Consider the following 20,934-nt stretch of genomic DNA (forward strand, 5'->3'; position numbering starts at 1 on the left):
TCCAAAGGGTAAAAAGATACATTCTACAAATTTAGTTTGACAATGATGAGAAAGTAATCAGAAAAAGTCAATATAGTTTCACCCAGGGAAAAATGGAGCTTGATCTGCCTGACTACTCTCTGCAATGAAATCATTGACTATGGGAATGAGGGTAAAGGGCTACATGTGAAAAAGATTGGATTTAGTGAAACTTTTGACTCTACTTTCCACAGCTTTCTGATTTGGAACCTGAGTTGAGATAGGCAGGACAAACAGATGGACTTAAAGTTAGCTGGACAACGAGAATCACAGGCAAGTAATCAGTAGCTTGACATCTGCCTGGAATAGCTACCTAGCCAAGCGTCAGTACTGACATAATATTTTTTCAATAGCTTCATCACTGACCGGGGTGACAAGACAAAACCCAGCAGCAGCAAATCTGTGGGCAATAATAAATCAGAGAGAGTGGTGGCACATCCAATGTTAGTGCTTTAGTCCAGGCAGACCCTTGGAAACTTAAAGATTGGACTAACAAGGGCCTGGTTCTACCACAAGAAGGGCAAAGATCTATACCTGGGACAGAATAATTCCTTCCATCAGCCAAAACTTGGAGCCAACTGATCACTAGCCCTGGTCAGAAGGACCCAGATGTTACAGCAGAGTATGTGCCAACAGTACACCTCAATCACAAATGCACAAAAAATATCCACACCCTGGAGGAGCCTGATTCAGAAGATGAATGGTGTCCAGTTTTGGGCCTGCTGTTCCAGATGGATGTTGAGAAACTGAAAGGAATCCATTGGGGCTACCAAGATGGCTAATGGCATGCAACAGATGGGGAACAGTCCAGAGAAATGGGCTTGCCTAGTCTGGCAAAGAGGAGTTTGACAAGTGATTTAATACCTTCCTATAATGACCCAAACAGGTTTTTCAAAAGTGACAGAACCACATTTTCTTCTCTGTAGAAGTAGAAGGAAAAACAAGGGGCAACAGGCATGCCTTTCAACTTGAAAGTTCAGACTGGACATAAAGAACAACTTTTTCAGGAGAGCAGTGCAGAAATGAAAGGGTTATTGATAGCCGGAGAGGCTGTAGAAAGTCCATCCTCAAACTAAAACTCAGCTGGACAAAGTCACAGCTGGCCCAGTTCTTGCATTGCAACAGTCCTCCTTCAAATAGCAGAAGTTCCTTTGCAACCAATATTTCTGTGAGTCTGTGATTCTCTCAAATTCTGCTTTCTGCATCAGGTTCATTTGAGGATGAAGATGGATAAAGTCCTCTCCATTTATCTTTCCTTCTTTTTTTTACCAGACTGGTGGGGACTATTACTGTTTTCAGGGGGTTTTCCATGAAATTTTTCAAAATAAAAATCTGAGCTGATTGAAGATGAAACAACTGGAAGCGCCAGGCCAGTTACTATAGTTAAAATCACAGAATTCAGAATTGCATAATCTCAGGCAAAATAAGGAGGAACCTAAAAAAAAAAAAAAAGGAAAAAAAAAAAGAAAACAAACAACCCAAACATTTGTAATCTTGGACAGAGTCATTTATTTGGAAGAGCAAATACACACTCAACTATATAGTTGAATAAAGGGTTAGACAGCTGTGCATGTAAAACCTTGGCTGCAGTGGTAGGAAGAAGGTTGTGTAATTTGTAGCCAGCTAAAATAATTTAGAATTGATTTGAAATTCATGGCTTTAGTCACTGTATGGAAGAGGAATTTAGTCACAGTGGATTGATGGCATTGTGACACTTGAAAGATATTGAGTTGCTTTATTCATAATTCAAATAAAGCCATGACTTATCCTTCTGAAAACAAAGTGTTGTCTGAATATACAGTGGTTATTAATGTGTTTTTCAAAAATATTTTATACTGTTTAAGAGACTAATTAAACTATTAAAGATCTAACATATAATATTTGTTAAAAAATGCAGAATACCACACACTGTTCAGGGCCTTATATGATAAAACATGTAGCTTCTGTTCCAGTAAGCTTTATTTTTCAGATCATAGAGAAGAGAGAAAACTGCAGTAGATGTTAAGAAAAGGAAAGCTCTCAGTTTCTAATTTTGACTTTATTAATCAACTGTGCACTGGAGCTGCACAGTGCACTGGCATTCATACATAATGAGAAATGGGGAAATCATTCTCAGCAGACGCATGGAATGAGGAATGCTAGACTATTTTAAAAGCTCACTAGTAAGGATCAGGGACTTTCAAGTTCCCCTGCAGACTTTCTATTCTCCTCTGTCTAATTGTGCAAGTTAGGAGGCCGGTGCACTTCCTTCCTCAGCTATTGTTTAACATAGGTGTAGTAAATCCAGTGAAGCAGTTCCTAATTTGGTCCTTCTCACTGTTGCTTGCTCTTGGACTGAGTGAGCAAGTGACAAGAGTTGTGCTTTAGGCTAACTAGCGGTGGTATCTGTGGGCTAAGCATTCAGTAAAGCTGGCAGAATGCGTGAGCATCCAAAGACACACTCCCTTGACGATATTTTGAGGAACCAAGGTGGACAGATTCACAGATTTTCTTTCAAGGGATCAGCTGTCTCAGCATAAAGTCATAAAATGTGTTGCATGATCCTTTTACATGGGAAAAAGATAATTGCCACCATCAGTCACAGAGCTGGAGATTGAATTTTAGCAGAGAGAGCAAAAATGCCTTTTTATGTAGTGATAACCACTAGGATCACATGGGAACTCTGATGAGATGTGTAGCATGTGATAGGGAATTCCAGGGGAGAATTATAGCCAAAGAAATTCAGGCAGTAGTGTCCCAAGTGGATCTGCAGCTGTCATAGGTTCAAGTTTCATAAACCTCAGTCTCCCATGATGTCATGCTAGATATCGTTAAGTTATCAATCTAAAGATAAGATCCCATATAGAAACTGCTCAACCTCCCCCCTCCTCTTTTTAGGGATATAGATTGTCTGGATGTGCATGAGAATGCGATAAGCAACAAAAGCAATCATGAAAGAAAGATCCCTTACGTGGACCTTTTTTGTGTAACTGTTTGCCTGCGTTATGTTCAGGGAAAAGAGACTTTAGGTACATTCAATATAAACAAAAAGATAAAATCAAAGAAATACCTGATTTCGTAATTGACTTCCCTTCTGGAACAACATTTAAAGAAAATCAAACAAATTAAGTATACTAAAAGACAAAGGCATGCCAAACAAATCTTTGAAAGCCAATAAAGTAGATGTTTATAATACTAGTTAATGAGTTTCTAGTCATGGTAGATCTCAGCATTGATATTCTTCCCTGATACATACTTCTTCTTCAAAGAAAAAACCCCCACCAATTAAATCGCACTCACTTAAGACGATGTCTCATATCCGGTGTCTGTGCATCCTATTACTTTGTTGCCTGACCAGGTTATCAGTTTGACATGTTGTAAACAAGGCCATTTTGAATGGCACTATCAGCACTTGGTATTCAGCTTCCCTAGAGCTGTAGGGAAAACCAGTTTCCTAGATATAAATACCATATTAGCACTCATTAAGCCACAGGAATAACAATAGCAACTAACAACCTACCTTTTAGATCAGGCAATATAAGACCATGTTATTTTCCTTTTAAAGAGAGAAAAACCAGGAAAGGAAAAAACCCACAAGGCATTTCATAGGGAGTCTAGGAGTGGACTGGAAAAAGCAGAGGGAATTCAGTGATGATAAAAGCAGTAATGCAGACTGAAGGAGAAAAATGGGGTACTTGTAAATATTAAGTCTAAATTAAGTGTGCTGATAGGGGTATTAACAGTACTCTGGATGGCACTACAATGAGAAGTTGCAGATGGAAGCATGAACAGATACAAACAAATATGAGAAGTGGTGATAAGGAAAACTACAGAGAAATTATATTCTGCTAAAAGACTAGGGTAGATGCTTACTTAAGCATTGCTGGTATATTTTTAAAAATATTTTAATCAAATTCATAACATGAAACAAGAAACTTTTACTTAATCAAGTTCTGCATTTGTACATTCAGAAACTATCCTAATTAGTTTTTGGTTCTCACTGACTTATATAAACATTAAAATATGAAACCTTTACATTTGTTTCATTGCTTTCTTTGCTGAAATTTACACCTTATATCTATAATAATTTAAAATACAGTTCTGTAGTTTCACAGGTATTTGTTCACATTATTATTTTTTTATTTTCATTACCCAGAAATTGCTCAACAATTATCTATGTTTATTACATTTTCATGTTCTTTATAATTTCAATTTTTTTAAATTACACACAGACTTTCATTTTAAGCTTGCATCAAACTGTATTTGGATTGAAATAGGTATTCAATTGAAATATAACAAGAAGTATTTTAAAATAGTCTAAGAAGACCCAGTGGAAATGTCTACGTATCAAAAAAAGAAGCTTGAAAAAGGAGCACTAACTGGTAAAAGGCAAATGTTAAACCCATCTTTAAAAGGCAGGAGAACCTGGAAAACCATGGGAAAGTCAACCCCACCTTAGTAAATGGGGGGGTGTATGTAGCAGTTCCTCCTGAAAACCATTTCAAAGCCTGGGAAGGGCAGAAAGTTTATTGGGCACAGCCAGTGTGGATTTATGAAGGGGAATTTATACTTTACCACCTGGCTTGCTCCTGTGATGAAATGTCCAGCGCTATGTACAGGTGTCATTTATCTTGTCTTTCTACACAATCTCCTCTGTATTTTGCTACCCAAACTGTAGGCTGGGAGGCCCAGAAGGAATCTCATGAAGAATCAACACAGAAACAAGCTAAGTTTTACACTTAGGATGTAATAGCCCAGTGGAACACCACATGCAAGGGACTAACTAGACAGGGAACAAACCTGCAGGAAAGGAGCTGGTGGGTAAATTGAACAGGAGTCAGCAGTAGTTACTCTGAAATAGTTCACAGGATTTTCTAGTACATGTCAGAACTGGAAAATATTTTCTACATTCAAGTATTCAAAAAGATTTGCTTTTTGTGTGAAATATATCCACATTTGCTGCATTAGAAATACTGAAAATAATGCATGTAGTACATTACATGTGATAATATATGTAATAGTACATGCAGTATATTACACTAGGATATATTTATAGAGCTTAAGCTGATTTAAATTAAAAATTTAAATGCTTCCTAACTTTCTGATTCTGTATACAGTTATACATCCTTTAATTACCGTGTCTGATGTACATCATAGGTATAGCCCCTAATTTGATTTATAAAAATAAATTGTCAAGGTTATAGTAGTTTCAGGCTTTAACTTCAGATTGTTGTATTTTTGCATTTAATTTTAATTTTTTTAAATACACATTTAATTTAAATGAACATAATATCAGTTATTTAGTTAATTTTCTTACATTTAATATTAAATAGGATATTGGAAAATTAGAAGGGATTCATCAAAAAGGGAAGGAGGCTTAAAACAGGTATGCAGAAAGCTTTAATTTAAAGAAAAAGACAAACTACTTCTCTGCAAGGAAGGGAGGCATGATAGCAAGGTACTAAGCAATCTTCCCTGCTCCTGCCTGATTTAATTTCCTCCTATGAAAGAGAGTATCTGATGTTCTCCTCCTTGTCTTGTCCACTTCTCTTGTCCATGCATCCACCTTTAGCCATGCTCCTGCCACTTTCCACATTCTGCTGTCATGAGAGAAGAAACTGAGTCTTTCTCAGCACAGGTATACCATGTGTTTTGTAGCTTCCCAGTTTCCATTATAGTTTTTACCTTGTTTCACATGTCTTTCAGGACCAGTAATCAGTTATCTGGTCATTCTGAGCTTTGTGTAAGTCTTGCTTCTCCTCTGTGAAACTTGTGATCCAGACTCATGAGATTTATGATTTAGAAGCCAATTATAAACATTTATTTGTTTAACCTATCAGCAAGGACAACAGAATGAAATGAGTTTATGGTATCAGATGCAAGATTTCCCAGGCTGAATCAGCAGCAAATAGTGTTTATTTCAGTCCCTTCTTTCTGTGAGGCTGACACAAAACACAAGTAATCATCCAGTCTTGACCACTAGAATAGGCATTTGGTTATTGCTCTGTTCTGGTAATCTTAGTTAAAGTGTCAGAGATATTTGTACTATTAAGTCTGTTTCTCTTGTCATGTATACATATTGTAAGAAAAGACCATCCTGTGGCTAAAGACGGGATGAAAGTGTTCAGGATTTTCAAAAGCATCTTGCTGTCAGTCAGCTAATGTTTTTCTTTAATCAGGAAGCTTTGAATTGTATTTACTATATTTGTGATCTCTGCAACTATTTTTCTATCATCATTCAAGAGTGAAGGAAAGGTTGAGTAAGTTGAGTCAGCAGTCACATTGTCTCTTTCAGGCTGCATTTTAAATTATATATAAATTAAAGAAATCTTGTTAGCTATTATATAATCTATTAAACTGCTTGTTCAGTTTTTTTTCTTCTTAACAGTGTCACAGATGGGCCATGATTGCATGTATTTTGACTCAACCATAATTACAGGCTGTTTTCTGATTAGTCATATGAGTGAGTTAAAAACTTCAGTTTGAATATCAAATATTATCTCTGAGACTGGCAAGCACTAGGTATTTCAATGCAAAAGAGCTTTATACTGAGGAAGTGTGAGATAAATTACCCCTTTGAAAGTTTCATCCTAATACGTCATAGTCAAAATACTAGTTTAACCTCAAAGAATTTTTTAAACCTTGCAATTGTTTGTTAGCAACAGTTTTCTAACTTGATATGCAAAGAAACGTCTTAAATTTCTGTGTATCCTTCGTATCTTACAGCAATGAGTCCTGCACCCTAATTACATCATGTTGTTACAGCACCGTGCAGAACAGTACTGTTGTATCACTGTTGTTGGCGTACGTGTAAACTCATTTTGAGGGATGGTCTAGAGCTTGCAACACCACATTGCATGGATACCCACAACAGAATTATTTTCATGGGACACACCGTTTTGTTTCCTTTGCATCTTCATACTTTGCAAGTTCACAATTCCCATCATAGAACAAAGAATCACAGAAAGAATTAGTTTGCAAAAGGCCTCTGAGACCATTGAGTCCAACCTATGACCCAACACTACCTTGTCAACCAGACCATGGCACTGAGTGCCACGTCCAGTCTTTCCTTAAACACCTCTAGGGACAATGACTCCACAATGACCCCCTGGGCAGTCCATTCCAATGCTTAAACACCTTTTCTGTAAAGAAATTCCTCCTAATGTCCAACCTGAAGCTTGCCTAGTACAGCTGGGGGCTGTGTCCTCTCATCCTGTCGCTTGTTACCCATTAGAAGAGGCCAGTCCTCACCTGGCTACAGCCTCCTTTCAGGTAGTTGCAGAAAGCAATAACGTCTCCCCTGAGCCTCCTTTTCTCCCGGCAGTACCCTTAGCTCCCTCAGCTGCTCCTTATAGAGCTTACCCTCTAGACCCTTCATCAGCTTAATTGCCCTTCTCTGCAGAAAATACACAGAGAATGAGAGCAACACCAGGGAATAGAGGAAAATGCTGAAAACTAAAAAGGTTACAACAGTATGGCTGGCACACTCTTTCAATTCATAAAATGTGAGACAGTCTAAATGCTTCCTGACACCTCATTCTAATGACATATACAGTAATAAGAAACATAAATGGCACAAATTATTCCGTTCACTTGACAAAGATTATGAAAGCAGGGAGAGATGTAAAATTAATCAGTGCTTTTTGTATAATTGTATTCATGTAGTGGTCTTTAGACTTATTATTTAGAATGACTAAATAACAGATCTAATTTAGCCATTAACTATAACAAAATAAAATGAGAAGAGATTTTCCTTAAATTGATTATTTCAATTTTTTAATAAAAATCCTTAAGGAATTGGATTACTATTAAATCATTTTGTGTTCATTTTAGTATAACTTCTTTTCTTCTGGTATAATGTATTGTATTAACTTACTCCCTTCCAGGAAAACTCTACTGAAGCAAGAATCACATTTAACTCAAAAGGACAAAATTTATCAGAATTTATTAATAGATTTCTTACTGTGCCTGCTAGTGTGCTGCCAGACTATTCTTTAGTGTCTTAAATATTCTAGAGAGCAAATTTTGATTTGTACCTAATCATATTTTATCCAGTTTTGAGGACTGCATAGAGCAAGACTTTTTGTTAATAATGATGCTATTTTCAATGTAATCTATTTGTCAGAATGGAGACTTTTGCTGGCTCAGCATGAAGCAAGCAGAGAGTATGTGCTCTCTCAGGCAGCCCCCTGCAGCAGCTGAGAGCTAGTTAACAGTGCAGCTGAGATTTAACTCAGACTTACCACCATCACCTCTTGGATCTTGTTATCTCCAAGCTGCTCAAATATTGCAACTGTTTTAAGATGTTTCATCAGAAGCCTTGCTCACAAGGCAAAACTCTGGTGACTGTGAATAGCCTGTCCGTGTGTATTCCACAGTCCTGATGATCAGGTCCTCCATTTATGTACTGTTTGGACACCTATATTCCCTGGAAAATAGCTGAGCTCTGGGTGAACACCCATGCTGAACTCTGGGTGTTCCTGGGCCTCGCTTTCCACAGCATAAAAGGGAACGGTTACCTGTGCCTGCAAATACAGTATGAAAAGTTTTTTGAGAGGTGTGTGCTTGCTCAGTAAACATTCGAATGTTGTAAGGCTGCTATATCTCCAGAGCTGCCAACACACAGGTGATAGGAGAGCCTTGTAGAGCCTTATAGCATGCTGCAGACAAGTACCTGCCTCTATTCCATTTCTATCCAATGTTAAGGGATGTTTCCACTTTAAGATCGTGAACTTACAAGTCAGTTCTATATTGGTAGATATGTATCTACCCAAAAAAAATGTTCACTTAACATTTAAGTTTTCCTCAGCCATGTATTCCTTTCTTAAACATTTCTTAGGCTGAGGAGCAAGGTTCATTCCCCTTGATTCTTCTATTAGTTAGAAGCTTTATAAAAGACAGTATTCCCCCCTCTCCTTTTAAACTATAAGGACATGCACAAGGCTTTCCACCTTGACTGCTTCAGTTTTCACTCCCTTTGTGTTATAAAGCATAGCACAAGCATAACAGGGCTGTGGCTATTGGTGCACTAATGTCTCTCACACCAGAGGTATCCACATCCTTCTTTTGAGGTTGTTAGGTATTCCACATCCTTCTTTTGAGCAAAAAGCGGTCAAGGAAGAGCTGATAATGTCTCTCACAGGCATTTCCTGGGACACAGGTACACATCTTGTCCAACTACCACCCTTACCAGAGCAACTGTTGCTTTAAAGCTATGAAGGATCACAGAATAACTAAATAATTCAGGCTGCAGGGGAGTTCAGGAGACCTCTAATCCAAGCCCCTGCTCACAGCTAGGCTAGCTGTGAGGTCAGATCAAGTTGCTCAGGGCTTCATCTAGCTGGGTCTGGAAAACCTTGGGTCTTGTAAACTAGCACAGAGACCACGCATCCTCTGTGGACAACCTGTGCCACTGCTTGGCTGCCCTTATGAGGAAAATAGGGGTTTTTTTTCTTTTTTCCAGTCTGAACCTCTGTTGTTGCTGTTTGTGTCCATTGCATCTCACCCTCCTACCATACACTGTCAGGAAGATCATGGCTCCATCTCCTCAGTAATCTCTTCATAAGTACAGCTTATTTGGTTCCCCTCAAAACGTTCTCTTCTTGAGGCTGAACAAGCCCAGTTTCACTGCAGGTGATCAATGTATTTCTTACATTTGTGGCCCCACAACTGGATGCAGTACCTGCTGGACTTGAGAGTGCTGAGTAGAACAGGATACTTATTTCCCTCCATCTACTGTGCTCCTGTCAATACAGTCCTGTACATCGGTGCCTTGTACTGCTGATGGCCTTCTCCCTCCACAGGGGCAGGACTTTGCATTGAATTGTTGGCGTTCATAAGGCTCCTGTGGATCATTTCCTCCACTCAGTATATGTCTCCATTTAATGGCAGCTTTGCAGTTATTTCTGTCTTCTCAGCTCCCCAAATTTCAACTCACATACCCAGCCAGGAAAGGTGGCCATTTTTATTATTGCAGGGTGCTTTAAGGAGAAGCTCATAACTCGTGTTTTTCCACTTGACAAGGACTCATAAACTTGTCCAGAACACAGCATTCCCCCTACAGGATTGCATAAATTCTCCCTGTTGCTCTACACACATGACATGGAATACAGTAAGTCATATTTTTATTAATCTTTACATATTGCAATTTGGTCAATAAAATAAACCTTCTCCTCATTTGTTAGTGAAGATTTAATATCAAGCACTACCATAACCTTATAAAACTACAACCTAAAATGTGAGCAAGGGGAATAGACATACATTTTTTTAATGGTTATTCATATGAAGCTTCTCATATAAATCAATGAAAATATTCATGTAACTAAAGAGATTACAACTTAGTTCTGGAATGATGTTTTATGTGCAAAATATTGCACAAAAATTTGAAGAGTATTACAACTACTGAAGTAATGAGATCTAAACCATAATCATCCATTCCATTATACTTTGAGATTATTTTGCAACAGAAGGCCTGGTTTTATCTATTTTGTGAATGCCTGTAATTCAAATTTGATAAATTCAGTCTTTTGAAATGGATGGGCTGGAGTTCTGTATGGATTTCAAATATCTTGCAAAGAAAGCCACAATATTTTCAGGAAAGTTAATGTGCAAATATGCATATAAATTCAAAAATCCTACTTCACCACAATTGGCAAAACCCAAACACACTGTTTCGAAATGAAAATACACACACAAAAACATGTCATAGTTGTGAAGTAACAGTACAGATACTCTAGATGAAAAAAAAAGGAAATAAAACAAAGAAATGGTAACCACCTCTGTCCAAAATGGGTGCTACAAAAAGTGAAAAGTAAATCTTACATTTCCACCTGTTCCTCTCAAACCTCTATTGTCAGTGTCAAACTGGCTCCTTCATTACTCCATCTCCAGAGCAGAAGCCAGGTCAGCTCCCTCAGCTCTGCAAGTCCTGCTCCTTAACAGCTCTAACTCCCACATTAACCTCTTACAGTGTGTCCTTCTCTTCTAATACTCATTCCTTCAGAATTTGAAGGTTTATTTTTTTCACTAATTACTGTCACAAGTCTTAGAAACTATTCTTTCTATGCTGCTGCCGATTTCTACTTTTATTTTTCTACCCCTGTGTTATTATAGCAGCAGTGCAATGCAGGCAGTTTCTTCATCACCTGGGTTCCTCCTGACTCACCTGCACTGACTAGAATCATTCTGTGCATTCAGTGTGATGTGTCAAAACCATCAGCTCAGTCTCAGTGAACTCTGCCCCTTTGGTCAGCAGAGACACTGGATTAGTGACTAAAAACTGTGCATGCACCTGCAGAGAAAGCTTTATGTTCACCTGTGACTGGCATCTCAGAGAAGAATAGAACCACAGAAGTTAGCAGAAGGAAAAGTGAGCTGACCTGGTGCCTCTGTGGAGCTAAGGAGGAGTAAGGAGAATGTCAGCATTTGCTGTCTGACAGCCTTCAGCCAGCCCTCCCCTGGTGTTATCAACCAGTACAGCATAGACTGCACCAGTCAGCAAAAAAAAGTAAGTAAAATTAAACATATTGAGAATCTCAACTGAAAATAGCAATACAATCTCTAATTTTCTAATCTACAAGAAACTCTCACATTTCCTTATGCAGATTATAGCTGTGATTGCGTCTCTCCTCTGTTCCCCCTTTCTTCTTTTTCTGTTCTAAATGCCTAAACACAGTTGTTTGAGAATGACCATCCTTTGTTATCAAAGGGTTGCATTGGTATTTCAACAGTTTCTGTCTTCATCCATCCAAGATATTAATCTTTAAAAAATTTGTGATGTTGAAGCCAGATTTTTCTTCAGAGAACAGAAGTGGACCACAGGGTATCAGTCTCTACCACAACAAAGGCAAGTTTCCCCTTCTCATTTACAGGATTTCTCCATGGATTTCCTCCATCCTGGCCCTGTCAATTGACTTCTACTTCCTTTATCTGGGTCTCCTCTCAGTTCTCCTGTGTTTATGCAGAACTACTCTTTGCTTTGTGATTTCTCAAGTATTGGCAGTTTTGTTCTCTGTAAGTTTCTCCTATTTAATCTCTCCCTCACCTTTAAGTTCAATATAGATCAAAATCATCTTCTTCAGTTTTGTTATTTCCTGCTTACACCAATATTGACACAATGACAAAATATTTACCTCTGTCTTTTTTATTTTAACACTTATTTATTTCTAACCTATCACACCACTTTGTTGTCACTTTCTACATGCATCAAAGACACTATTGCCAGTTCTGCAAGATTTTATCTTGCTATGACTCTCGTCTTTCAGAAAAAAATTTCAAAAATTTGTGAAAGTTTTTATGAATATAACCATATAAAAATAAACTGGATTGTTTCATTTCATTTGTGCTGAGGGTATCACAGGGTCGAATGTATCTTTTGGGGAAAAAGCCTCCATATCTGAATTTCAAAGGCTTCACTGAATTAGGATTATCATGGCTTTTAATGACATCTTAAGCATTGTCTGAAGGGGAAGAACTAAAAATCGAGGCTAAAGGAATTACATGTGTGTATTAAGTAACAGAATACACTGAAATAACAGCAAACAAATTAGAGATGATCAGTGAGAATAATTATTGCAGCGAATTAATGGATAAAAGTAATTATGACAGTGACTTATTTTCTATCAATCTGGTAACCACTTAGCTCCACAGTTTTATAAAATATTTCACAACAGCATTAAGCAAATACGTACATTCATGGCTCTCTTGCACTTGCATCACAGAAAGCAAACAGAAAGGAATGTACTCCACAACAGTGGCTGTACAGGAAACGAAAAGACAGACAATAAGACAGATTGCGGCAAATTTGGATGTTTAGTGGGATAACAAGAAAGATATGGCTTCAGACACACTGTATAAAGACACCCAGGGAGCCACAAATGGGAAGTCAGATGACGATGCAAAATAAGGCACACTTAATTATAATAATAATAATAATAATAATAATAATAATAATAATAATAATAATAATAATGTTCTTTAAAATTATTATTCAGAGTATGAGAAATATCTGTTGCAAAATGGGAAATTCTGCAACATTTGATTTTAAAAATACTGTGATGCAACAAATAAAAATACCACCTCGAGAAAGTTATTATTCTGTGCATTCAGTGTGATATGTTAAAACCACCAGCTCAGTCTCTTCTTCCCTTCTTCCAGAGATAGGAGAACAAATGAAATGGCAACACACCTCTCCAGAGGAAGAATGATGATAGGATGAAATTTTGTGCTTTCTCACAGTTGCTCTCTCATATCAGGTGTTGCAGAGCATGTGCCTCACAGGATATGTCAGTTGAAAAGCTTTAGGTCTCCTCAGTAATATCACCCTGCCTTCCACAGCAAATCTTCAAGGTTTCCTTCACAGGTGTTTCTCTTGACTGCTTTAAGGACCTCTTTGTATCATGCTACAGCTCCTTAAACTTTCTATGGAGCTGGAAGGAAAAGAAACATGTATTCGTTGAAATAATCTATAAAAGGAAATATAGCCGTAGATTTGGTGATGATGGAATTCATTACTCATCTTCATTTTTGTTATTTTCTCTTTCTTTGGAAAGGGACTTCATAAATTAATACTCCACTATCCTTTGGAGTACAGGCTTTATACAACATACCTGCTAGGGAACTGTAATAACCTGCCTTTGAGATAGAATATACTAAATTTTTCATTTTAAACAGCTTCAGAAAAGATCTCCTGAGTACTAAATGCTTTATTCAGTAGGGAAGAATTTAATCCTTGACAGAAATGACCAATTGCTCAAATGCACAGTGAAAGAAAACAAGCAAAACAGCTGTAAATGAACAAAAAGAAACATATTTATGTAAGACATCATTATGTTCCTGCCTATTTTCACTGTAATAATAAGCCAAATACCACAGACCATCTGCATGCATAAGATATTTCTACCTACTGGCATGAGGCTTTGATAGTCCTTAGAGAACTTCTCTTTGGTTTGAAATGTAGACATGATCTAACTGCTGTGCTATTATTTTAGCTTCAGTGGGGCTTTTGTCCTGAGCAATTTGAGTTCACTGTCATTTCTCCTGTGTAAACACACTGAAAGAATTTTTTCTTTTGGAATTACAAATGCTCTAAACATGGGAGTTATAGGTTTGTATGCTCCGGTTGTTTTACAGATGAATAATGGTAAGACTTGAGCCTACTCTTAGCATATTTCTTGTACACATCCACTAGTAAACAACACCAGAAGGTGGTATGTTGGTTGGCAATGACTTAAATCAGAAAAGTCCCTTTTTTGGCAGCGAATAACATTCTCCACAAACCTAGCTTTACCCTTTGTGGGACACCATTGAACTTTCCATTACAGTGCAAGCAAGACAGTGATACATGGTGAGAGGCAATAATCCTTTCTAGTCAGAGGGTCCAAAGCTTAAGAACTTTCTGCATGCCTCATTTCTCTTCACTGGTTAATAAAAGACTCAGGGTTGGTACACTACCAACCATTCAAGTCTAGGAATGTGAAATGTGGAAATCCTCACACCTGCATAGAAAAAGTTTCACCATTTTCTTCATGTCATAGGTTCGAAAAGAGATCTTCGAATTTTTCACCCACTGTCCCCCCCGCCCCCCATCCCCGGCCCCCATCTGTTTCTTCCCATACTGGGGGGAGTCAGAGGGGAGGGAAACGGAGCTCCACACACGCTGGGCAGCGCGGGAGCGCCGGAAGGAGGGAGGTTCCCTAAAAAGCGTGGGGGCGGTGCTATTACTCGGGAGTGCTTTGTCTGGAGGTTTGGGTGTTGTCCATTGACCGGACAGAGTGGAAGCCCGGTTTTGGCCGCCTCAAGGGAGGTCTGGGGTTTTTTTTCCCCACGGGACACTTCGTGGAGGACGACTGAGAGAGAGAGACTGACTCATCTCAGAGCGAGGTATTCTCCCCTCGAGACTGTGCCTGTGGGAAAAATCACTTTTATTGCTGGCTGCGGCAACGTGGCTGCGAGCAACTGTTGCCCTCCCGGGACATTTTGCCTTCAGTTTCCCCCCCTTTTTCCCCTCCCACCCCGGGTTTCCACGGGTTTCTCCCCTCCCATCTGGGGAATTGGGACTTCGTTTTGTTTCTTCTGAAAGTTTTGATTGCACCATTTGTTTTTTATTCGGATTTTGTTAATAAAGAGCTGTTCTTTTCCTTTTCCACACTTTCACCTGAAGTTTCTTAATTTCAAATTTGTAATCTCGTTAAACTTAGACACTTCAGGCTTCCTCTCTACTATGGAATTAACTGTCATCTGTTGCCCCTAGGCCTAGTAGAGTTTCTGTGTTAGTGGAAATGCTTTACACAGTGCATGTTATTGATATTTCCCAAGTATATTCAGTACTTTCTTGGTTTAAAAAATGAAAGTGGTTATAACCACTGAGTTGACAGTTATTTTCTAATAGATATTTTCATCTGATTTTTGTACACCATAACAGTGTTGCAACAGCCTGGACTGAAATCTGGAAGGGACCATGCTTGTAAGAAACAGTCTTAGCCTGACTAAGAAATGAAAGAAAAAAACATGGAAATATTTTTCTTGATCTAAAGCTTTGTAAAAATCTGTTTCACGAAGCCTGTCTTTGTGAATGCTTTGTTTCCTTTGATGCTGTTTGAGTTCCAGTAGGGCACAAGAAAGGTGTATAAAAAAGAAAAAGAATTTAACAATATTCTTGAAAGTGCTGTCATCTGTTATGTCCATCATACAGAGACAACAGCTATCTACAGGTGATTGAACAATCTTTAGATGTATCAGTAGGAATATACTTGGCAGACATAACCTCAATCCTAAGGATATTTCCACTGCCTCCAGCAGCACTTACTCTTCTTTTCCTTTTTGGCAGTACTGCAAAGTTAATTTCAAAGAGTCACAGTATCCTGTAATCATGAGAAATTTCCACAAAATGGATGAGCAGAAAGTGGAGAGTTTAGCAACTTCTAAACATATGTTTCTATGGGAAAAGATTTTTGTTTCTGAAATAAACCCAAACAAACAATTTTCAGCAGGTAGACATCTGGATACACATGTCAAAATTGGACAAGAATTACAGCCCTGAACACACAAATCAATAGCTACTGACTAGGCATTTGAACACAAATGCCTGCCTAGCATGTGATATCTTCTGTTACTTTTTCTGCAACAAATATTGTTTGTGTTCTTTTGTACATACATATCCTGTCAACAGAGTTCAAGACTGACCACACTTCTAATAACAGTTCTACCTGACAGTTAAGAATGGTTTATTTCTTTTCCTGCACAAGAATATGAACAACAATCCCCTCCAGCTACCTTCTTATTGAAAGCCAAAAGCATGGCTTTGATTTGTGTTCACAATTTCTGTGACATTTGTAACATTTGAGACAATTTATGAAAACAGATCAGACAGCAAAATCTTTATATAATTCTAATATTTTAATAATCTTAAAAATTGTTTTCCTATTTTTATCACAGTATGCTGAGATCAGTTATTATCTTCACAGTGAGCAGTACCTTAGTGCACAAGCATCTCTAGTGACTTTAGTGAGGGTTCCCATCCAGTTCAGTTCAGTGCAGCTAAGGAAATATGTCACAGGCTTGTACTATGCCTACAGTCAGGAATTTACAGTGGGAATTTCCAAAAGTAATTGTAAGCAAATTTAAAAAGGTACATTTTGGAAGCATTTCAGCAGTTAGTGGCATGCATCCAACTGGACCCTTTGGCGTTTCATATCCAGCCTTCTGAGAGAGAACAAGAAGAAATCACCAGCAGAAAGCTTTCTCTACACAGCTCTCGCTAAGCTCTTCAAAAGGAAGGACGCAGTCTCTATGAGATGTGACCATACATACAGTTGTGAAGAAGACTACAGAGGTGTGGCAGTGCAATGAGAGACAGAAGTCTATTATTATCTTCTCTTGCACTGACTTAGCTTAAAACTGTCTTCAGCAGGTCTAAATTTCCCCAGATTGAGTTGAAATGGAGAAATTAGCTGTCTCCCTGGAGAGCTATGTGTTATCTGGGCTGAGGCGAGTTCAAACAGACTATGTGAACATAAAGAGAGAGCAGTCATAATGAATCAGACCAAGTATCCTGTCCATTTAATCCAGTTGTCTGTCTCAGGCCTATATCCTAGACTCAGATGTCTTGGGATAAAACGAGAACAGGCCAACTGTGCTATGATAACTTCCAAGAAGAGGTCCTTGCATTCAGTGTTTTCCAGACCAGGAAGGCAGGATCTTCCAGGGCATGAGGTTTTTTTCTCATGCAGAATCAATCACTTGACATGCAGAAAGTAAAGGCAAATTTGTCCAAGTTTGACATCATTAAACACCAGTCTTGAATAAACTCTTAATAATTTTTATAAAATAACACAAAAACCAACCCATGAAATCTCTCTACCTATCAAGAAAAGCTTTTAGTTTCCTGAAGATTTTCACTAACATGACATATATATCTTCTGGTAACCATTGGAAACAATTCTGAAAGAACAGACATTTTGAGCTTTCAAATTGCCAGTATGAGTCTCTAGATTGTAAGTTTAGGGTAAATCATAGCTTTAGATGAGGTCATATTCACCTTCAGAATTACGTTCTTGAAATTCCATGGATTAATTTTGCACAGACTTAGTGTGATTTTTGGAAAAGTTCACCAGAGAGCAATTGCGTCATGTTGGATGACAAATTTGAGTCCTTTATTGTTTCTGACAAATCACTTTGCTGCTAAAGCATTTGAAAAGTTCACAGCTCTTCTTTTTCCAAGGTGCAGTATATTTATCATTCAATCCTTCACTGGACTGCAAGATATAAAAGTTATCAGGGTCATGTTCTAAAGTATTATATTAAATTATTCAGGTTCTGAAAAGCTTATGGGATTATTTCTGCAGTTATTTTTCAGTGCCTTTTCAGTAAATTAGATGTAAAAAATTTGACTAGGCAAATATCAGAAATAAGACTCAGAAATCTTATGCGACTTTCCTGTTGACAGAGCAGCCAAAACACTCTGAGTGGGCACTGAAGAGCTATATAAACATTTATTCATCTCTGTTACTCTGTATGCACACATACAAATGCACATACACATTCACATAACATGTATAAACAGTCATAGCTATACATCTGTATGCATACATATCTTAGTAATGGAAGTATCTGTCAGCATTTTTGTAAAATCTTCTCTTCCATCTACTTCTGTTGTTAACTGATCTATTAAAAATAAGAAATTTAAAAAGTCATGGCAGATTATCATCAAAGATTCGTGCAGTCATATTTCCCTCAGTTTTTATGAGCACTCAAAAATACATTTTACCAAATCATAGATATAAATATACATGCACAGCTGGCTGTTTCATATCTTCACTAAAATAGTGCATGATATTTCCCTAAAGCAAGTTTCTTTTCTATGAGAATATCAGAAGCTAAGGAGGAAAAATGAAGCCATATTGTAACAATTTTTTATACTTCGGTTACACTTGTTAGCCTTGTCTTCTTTCCAGTCAGATTTACAAAATTGTTACAAGCAAGCTTAATTACCTTTGCAATAAAAGCAATTAATTTTCTTCAGAGACTTAACATTGTGCTTCAGAATACCATTGTGACATATCACTGAGACTCGTGCTGCAAATATTGGCAGGGCTATTCAAAGCATAGTATAAATAAATGACTTAACAGACTGATGGAGAGCTACCTAACATAGTCTTCATCTTTACTTGGACATATTTCTAATATTATAGTCTACTAATAGAATAGCAGAAAATAGTAAAAATTATACTCTGACTTTTTTATGATGCTTGAGAAAATATTTGTATACAAAGAGAACCTAAATGATTAAACAACCTCTTCAGAAAATAAGAAAAACACTTCCATGGCTGATTACTTCTCATAGCCATGCATTGTTGGAAACTATTTTCCATAACCTATAAGGAAAAAGTTAGTTATTAAAGGAATTCAAACATGTGAGGATTTTCTAATGACCTTCATAAACCTTGCAGACACAATCTACACACACACATGCACACATGCACAAGCAGATCCTTAGTTTCCTCCTCCTCTCTGTGTTCCCCCCAACCTGTCTACACCAGCATGGATCTCATTCTATGGACATTGACACTAACAAATGTGTAGGGAGTATTTATTATCCAACTGCCAAGAATTCATTACTCATAACTGCGAAGTTTTCTACCTACTGGAAAGAAAATTGGTTATGTCACATGCAGACTATCACTGGTTGGGAACTAGCCTTGAGGAACTGTGGGATGTTAAAAATGTGTTCTGTGCTGCAGCAGTGTTGTCAGTCTGCAGTACATAAACTATCATGTCACTTTTATCACCCCAAATCTGTACTGTTTATCCATTCAGACCACAATAATAGCTCCCAAGTCTTGTAACTTCCACTGCTTGAGAATATAGCACTTATCCACAAGGTGCTTCGAAAGCTTCACTGTTTTGTAATAGGACTAATAGTGGATTTGGCTGTGAGCCCAAACAATAATGGATATTGATCAACCAATCATGTAACGTTACAGTCTTCTCTTCCTCTTTATGCCCAAAGTTTTTTAAAAATATTGAGGTTCTCCACTGGCAGAGAACACATATACCCAGAGAAAAAAGAGAACTTTTTAGTGTATTTTTCACTCTGACAGAAGGGAAGTGGAGGGGGGTGGGGATGAAGAGCACAGGGGGGAAGGGGAAGGAAAAGGTCATGAAAATGGCATCTGTGATCATGAACTTCTATACTGTTTCCTCTCTTCCCTTCTGTAAACAGCAGGAGGATCAAAAGTTTTCCACAGATGAGGTGCATCCTGGGGAAAGAGAATGGGAGTGTAGGACAGGAAGATTCAGGGCAACTGGAGAAGAGGAATAGAGAGATCAGAGGAGGGGATAGGAAAACAGTAATGCTACATGCAAGGCTCCTGGAGTAAGAACTGTGCAGCAGTGAGACAGTAATGTATCATCAAAAGAATAGAAATACATTATAAAGTATGTATTTTAAATGGACAATAAAGAGTAGAATGGTAAATACCTACGAATGCCTGCCAGAATAGTCTTTGAATAAGCATAAAAAAGGTTTTATTTTTTTTAAATTTTCACAGTCTTTGAGTACTTTGTCAGAAAAAAATCAGAACTTGAATCAAGTTCTTATGGCAGATTATCTAAAAAAAGCTCATGGGAAATTTCAGTACTGTGCACATGCTTGCTCAAGCAGCTACTAAATTTACTAGATTTGTATGTGAAAATATTTGAGTTCTGTGCACATTCATGGAAAAGTAGTCACACTGGCATTAAAATATAGTAGAGAATGGGAGCATTTATCCCACAGGCTTTCAGTGTGCAATTAAGTGTACTACCGTTCCAATCATGATTAGCAGAAGAAACTAAAAAAAAAAAAATTAGCTTTTAACAGAAACCATTACCCTCAAATAAGAAATAAGAGCAGTGAAGGGAATGACACAAAACCTATGCTTTCCTTTTAATTACTACATAGTTAAAATATTGTGGGATAAGTACTCCCCTCCAAAAAAACTGGATTTTCCACTAAGAAGTAGAAAGAAAAAACTCTGGTCATGACTTTCTGTAGTTTGTAACTGGAGCACTCACTCATATAATGAGCTGCTCTTGTAGTTTACATACCTAGCTGGTCAGTGATTAAACACAACAGCCCTGAAGAGTTACAGAATGTATCTAGCTACATAGAGGAGGTCACATTTAAATTGGTTTTTGCCTTTTTGAACCTTTAGTTCTTATATAACAGTAAAACTATATAAAGATTTTTATTGTCATTGTTTTTATTGCTTTTGTTTTAAAACATGTTTACATGAAGTGCAGAATTTGTAACATTATGTTTTCAAAAATAATTAAGTTACTAGCTTTTACATTATACAAGACTCTTAAAAACATAATCTATGTACAAACCAAACTTTATGGACCAACCACATATGAGACCTCCACATTTTATAACGGATGTATGACTGACATACACGA

The sequence above is a fragment of the Corapipo altera genome, unplaced genomic scaffold, assembly GCF_003945725.1.
Source record: "Corapipo altera isolate COAL_440 unplaced genomic scaffold, ASM394572v1 61281, whole genome shotgun sequence".
Taxonomy (NCBI): Eukaryota; Metazoa; Chordata; class Aves; order Passeriformes; family Pipridae; genus Corapipo; species Corapipo altera.